This window comes from Durio zibethinus, chromosome 25 (genome assembly GCF_047325235.1).
Source record: "Durio zibethinus cultivar Kanyao isolate XHJ-2024 chromosome 25, ASM4732523v1, whole genome shotgun sequence".
Taxonomy (NCBI): domain Eukaryota; kingdom Viridiplantae; phylum Streptophyta; class Magnoliopsida; order Malvales; family Malvaceae; genus Durio; species Durio zibethinus.
Window position 1 is genome coordinate 4,961,727 of NC_143186.1, and position 6,609 is coordinate 4,968,335.

The window sequence follows — 6,609 nt, forward strand, 5'->3', positions numbered from 1 at the left end:
AAAATTAGGAAATAAAATATTAAAAATAATATAAAACCTAGCTTAAATTAAAAACATAAAGGTAATTGAAAAATAGAGCTTTTGAAAAAAAAATGAAAGGTGCTCAACACCCTTCATTTCTTTTATTTTAATTTAAAATGAAAACCAAATAATGAAAAATATCATGTTTCTATTGTTTTTCTTTTCTTTCCATCACATCCTTTCAATCCAAACATAAGCTTATTAAAATAATTGACTATTGAATACTAGAAAGCTTTGCATCTAAAATATTACTGCCACATCTTGTTTTAAAAATAAGTTCTTATACTATCTAAACTCCATATAATTTTGGTCGCAACTTAATTTTAATGTGCTATGTTGACATTTTAAGCTTAAGTGAAATAACGTGCTTTGATCTTTTTAGGTCATTTTACGCTTTGGGTTTGTTTTGTCATTTTCTTTGTGTTTGAATTATTCCATTTTTTGCATATTTTTAAATTTGCTTAGTTCTTTTTCCTATTTTTTCCCTTGTGATATTTCACATTAACCATTTTTACGGGGTATTTCATGTTTTAGATTTCCTTTCGCTATCTTCTGCGTCAAAACTATTCTCTTCTTATCTTATTTTGGATCGTGGTTGATTTCCTTCTAGCTTTTTTTTCTACTTTCTTGTTAAGCGTGAATGCTACATTTTACATTTTTTCAATCGAGAATAAAGCAAAGAAAAGGGAACCATGGAGCATCAGGGGAAATTATTCTAAAAAGGTTTTGGTTCTAGAATGAAAAGAAAGAAAAAGATTTTTTGGTAATAATGGGAAAGCTTTGCACATTTTGTGGGTTTATTAGGATGTTCTCAATTATTAAAGGAAGAACTAGTTGACTTTTATGCCATTTTAAGTATGTTTACTAATTAATAAGTTTCTATAATAAAGATTTACATTTTTTTTGTTAGGTTTGTGTTATCTATTTTTCTTGGTTTTGATTTTTTTCCTATATATTTTATTTGTAATTCTCCTACTAAAACATGATTGACTAAATGAAATGGTTTTTTTTTCCTAACAAACTAAATTAATCCCTTAACAAGTTCAACCAAATGAGAACCTAATTGTTGTTCATTGATTTTGATAATGTATCCAAGGCATTAAGGTCTATTGGTTGCTTTTTTTTTTTCAAAAATATTTTCTTTAACTTTGAGAAAAATTAAGTTATGTGATATTATTTTGATTGATTTTTTTAAAATTGATTTTCTCTTTGTTAATTAATTACCTTATATTTCATAAATTTTATGCATTTAATTTTGTAATCTTTGATTGTTATTTTATTGTTTTTTACAATTTGTTGAACATAAGTAATAAGCTTCATTTAGGAATTATGTTAAAACAAATATTATTGTTTCTAAAGTGTGACTGATTTGTTTGATGTACTGATCCTGAAATTGCCATAAGGTAATTAAATGATACAAAAGACTTAACTTTTAATGTTTTGGTAGAGTATTTGTACGTCAAAGTGTTGGTATTTTATGAAAATTTATAATGTGATTTGAAACGTTGTGCTTCTAGGGTGTTTTTCATTCTAATATTTGTTTTTTCAGATTTTATTTGCCTTTAGTTGTTCTTATCTTTTCATCCTCCTATGTTTTCATGGATTTGTTTTATATAATTAAGAAATTGTGAAAATTATTTTATTCTAAGACTTTGGGCATTAAGATTATGCAAAATTAAGATTTGATTTGCATAATAAAGGAAATCTATGATGTAGTATAGAGCTTTTGATTTAAGAACTTGTGATTTTTCTTTAAATATTCCTTATATATATATTTTTTATGATTTATTCATTTTATTGTTTGTCATTAATTTTTTTTTATATTTTGTTGAAAATTTAGAATTTCAATCTTTTTGGCATGTTAATAATGGCACAATAGTATTTAATTATAATATATCAAAAGGAAAATAGCAACTCATGTCCTTGCATAAATTTAATAGGGTAATAAATCATATTTATTAACGAAGAAATGTATATCATAATGAATATGTATTTATTAGATTAATGAATATATATTAAAGAATATATAATATATTGAAAAGAGAAATAACATAAAGAAAAGTAATAAATGTGGCATAATAAATGTAAGATGGAATAAATGAAATTTAATAGTTATTAAATTGTAAATAGTACTATTAAATATTATAAATTTTATAATGATAATGAAAGTTATTAATGTAAATAAATGTTTGACTATTTTATGCCAGTCTAGTTGTTATAATATAAATGTTGTATTGTATACATAATATACAATAATTATGTGAAATTTATATATGATAGTTTCTCGATATTTTGTTTACTCAAAATATTAACACCTTCCACATATGTATATTTTGATTTATCATTATGTATTATTATTATTGAAATAATTGTTATGATCATTTATTTTGATATCTATAATAGGTATTATTTGTTAGTCACCAAAGTAGTTAAATTGAAATGTTTAATAAATGTTAAATTAAACAAAATTCAATTACTCATGATTATATGATGTTATAAATGAGATGACATCATGATATATATATTTATTGAATAAATTAAAGTTTATTTATTATAAAATATTTAAGGATCACCCAAAGGTTAGATTGGTTAATTTTATAATTATGAATATGATCATGGGTAATTAATATAATTAATTGGATATTTTTACATATCCAAAGATAACAGATATGTTTAATTAGAGTATATATAATTGCCTAATGTTAAATCAAAATTAAGCATCGGTTACGTTTAGTGTTGAACATTGTTGGATCACTCAAATGAGAACTTCAATATACATTTAATGTTTATATGAATATTATTTGAATCTGTATTTAAGTTGCAATTCAAAGCATTAACATATAAGCATTCTATCTTTTTTGCAGCATCTGTTTTTCTTCATTTGTAAGCTTTGTCTATTATAAAGTTCAATGGGCTTAATTTTTTTTTTTAAATATGTGAACAAGTCTAGTATCATCTAGGTGTTTTTGATCTTGATTTGGCACTTTTGAATGACCATCCCACTGCAATCAGTAATTCTAGCTGTACTGAATAAATGTATTTCATAAGGCTTAGAAAAAATAAAATAAATTGAACTTAATGTTCATGCGAATGATAATAGCAAACATCATTAAATCAATAATTTCTACAACTGATAATGCTAAAGAATTACGAAAGTTTATGAAAGATATGTATCAATTTGACTCTATTGATAAGTCACTTGCTGGGACATTAATGGATACATTAATTATCACGAAATTTAATAGTTCTCATACCATACATGAAGATGTTATTGAAATGTCAAAAACAACAGTAAGATCAAGATCCATGAGAATAAAAATGAGTAAAAGTTTCCTTATGCAATTTATTATAAACTCCTTACTTCATGAGTACGATCCATTTCAAATAAACTACAACACTATAAAGAATAAATAAAATATGACTGAATTACAAAGTAGGCCTATTAAAAAAAAAGCAAGGCTTAAAAAGCAAGAAATTCACCAAATTAATCTCATGGGCTAGCTAGGGGCTAAAAAAAACCAAGAAATAAGAATAGAAATGGCAATAAATGACCATTATATATTAATACATCATCTACCTAAATCCACAAGAAGAAACAAAAGCAAGAAAAATGTCATTTTTGCAGATGTTGGATATTATAAAAAAGATTACCTAAAATGTAAAACATGGTTCAAAAGGAAAGATAAGCCTAATGCTTTAGTATGTTTTGAATCAAATTTGGTAGAAGTTCCTTATGACACTTAGTGGATTAATTTTGGTTGTACCATTCATATTTCAAATACGATGCAAAGATTCCCTATAACCTAAACCATAAATCAAAAGAAAAATTTTGTTTTTAGGGAAAACTGAGTCAAAGCTCTAATTGAAGCCATTGGATTTTAGACACTAGACACTAGTTAGATCCTTTTTAAACACTTAATGTTCCTTTCGTTTCTCAAAATTTAGTTCTTTGTTTAAACATGATATATCTAGATAATTTTTTAAATTTGGAATGGATGTTTTAATTTGTTTAAACATAATTATTTCACTATTTTTAGCATTCATTGTGATAGTTTATACAGATTGAAACTTGATAACCTTTTTGCTAAAATCCTATTGACTTTGCATCATAATTTTGGTACTAAACATGGTTTAGTGAATGAGAATTCAATTTACTTATGGCATAAACGTTTGGGGTTGCATAATTAGAGAAAGAATACAAAAATTGATAAAGAATGAAATCCTTCCTAATTTGAATTTTATTGATCTTGTTATTTGTGCATATTGTATTAAGGGTAAACACATAAAACATAAAATTAAGAAACCAATCGTAAGAAGCACAAAACTCTTTGATATTATATGCACTATTTTTTTTTTTACCTTTTGATGTTCCATCTTTTGATGGAGAAAAGCATTTTATCACTTTTATTGATGATTTTTTATTTTATGGTTTTTCCTTGAAAAATATTAATTAGTAAATGTCTTAAAGGTATTTATTAATGAAATTGAAAAACAATTAAATAGCAAAGTAAAAATTGTCAAATTTGAAAGGGGTGGTGAATATTATGGAAAGTATGATGAAAATCGACAATTTCCTCATCCATTTGCTAAATTCCTTGAAGAGTATGGCATATATTCTTAATACACAATGCTAGGTACATACAACAAAATGGTGTTGTAGAAAGGCATACTGTACTTTAATAGATATGATCATGAGTACGTTAAATAATTCTTCTTTACCTTTATCATTATGGTTGCATGTTTTGAACCTGCCATATATTTGTTAAACAAGGTTCTTAGTAAAGTAGTTTTAAAGACTCATTTTGAACTATGGATGAAATAGAAATGCAGTTTAAGGCACCTATGTGTTTGGGGTTGTCTGGCAAAGGTAAGAACTTATAATCCACATAAAAAAATTAAATTAAAAAACAATCAACAATTTTTTTCATTAGTTATCCAAAAGAATCTAAAAGGTCTAGATTTTGTTGTCTTAGTAAAGTACAAAATTGTTAAAATTAAAAATGCTAAGTTTATTGAAAATATTAAAACTAGTGGGAATGTGGAACCATGTAAAATGAAACTTCAAGAAGTTAGGATACAAATTCCTTTACTTTTTCTCAAATTGTTGTTTATACAATTGTTGAATGGTTTAATAACTTATATGAGCAATAAATAAATTATCAAACACCCCATAATGAAATTGTTGCCAATGAATCTATAATGGATAAACCACATGAAGTAGCATTAAGAAGGTTTCAAAGGCAAAAAAAATTTGTTATTTTTAATGAATATATGGTTTATCTACAAAAGTTAGAATTTGACTTAGAAATTGATGAAGATTTAGTTTTATTTTCACAAGTCATAGAAAGTACTAATTCTACCAAATGATTATATGTCAAGAAAGAAGAGTTGAAATCAATAAATCATAATAATGTCTGGGATCTTATTGATTACTTGAGTGTTGCAAAAGAGTTAGGTATAACTGGGTATTCAAGACTAAGCATGACTTGAATGGCAATATTGAACGATATAAAGCTAAACTTGTTGCCAAAGGTTTTACTAAAAAAGATTGCATTGACTATAAAAAGAAATTTTCTTTAGTTTCTAAAAAAATACTCATTTAGAATTAGTATGGCAATAGTAGCCATTATGACTTAGAGCCATATTAAATGGATGTGAAAATAGCTTTTTTGAATGGAAATTTAGAGTAAAAAGTTTACATGGACCAATCTAATAATTTTTCAATTAAAGAAAAGGAGCACGTGGTGTGCAAATTTAAGAAGTCAATATAAAAACTTAAACAAGCTTTTTGACAGTGATACCTAAAATTAATGCTACCATTTTTTTTTTAGATTTAAGGAAAACATCACTGATTGATGTATTTATTTAAAGGTAAGTAGGAGCAAGTTTATATTTATGATTTTGTATGTTGATAACATTTTGCTTACAACTAATAATCTTGGCTTATTACATGACACTAAAAAATTTCTCTCTCTAAATTTTGAGATGAAAGCAATATGGGTAAGGTATCCTATGAGATTAGAATTGAAATATTTTGTAATAGATCATAAGGATTGTTAGGATTACCTTAGAAAACATATATTAATAGAGTTCTAGATATATTTAAATTGGAAAAGTGCTCTACAAGTGTTGTTCTAATTCATAAAAGAGATAAATTAAGTCTTATGCAATGGCTAAAGAATGAATTGAAAAGTAAACAAATGAAACAAATTCCTTATGCATTTATTGTTGAAAACTTGATTTATGCCCAATCTTGTACTAGGCCATATATTAGTTTGAGTGTCGTAATATTTGGCATGTATCAAAATAACCTAGGATTAAATCATTAGAGAGTCACAAAAAAAGTATTGAGATACTTATATGGAATGAAAGATCACATACTCATTTATAGAAGATTCGATTACCTTAAGTTGATAGGATATTTAGGTTTAGATTTTGCTAGTTGTGTGTATACAAAAAAATCTACATTTGGTTATTTGTTTCTTTTAGCAAAAGGAACAATCTCATGGAAAAGTGGAAAGTAATATGTCATTGTTGCATCCATTATGGAAGCTGAGTTTGTGAAATAATTTGAAGCCACTATTCATG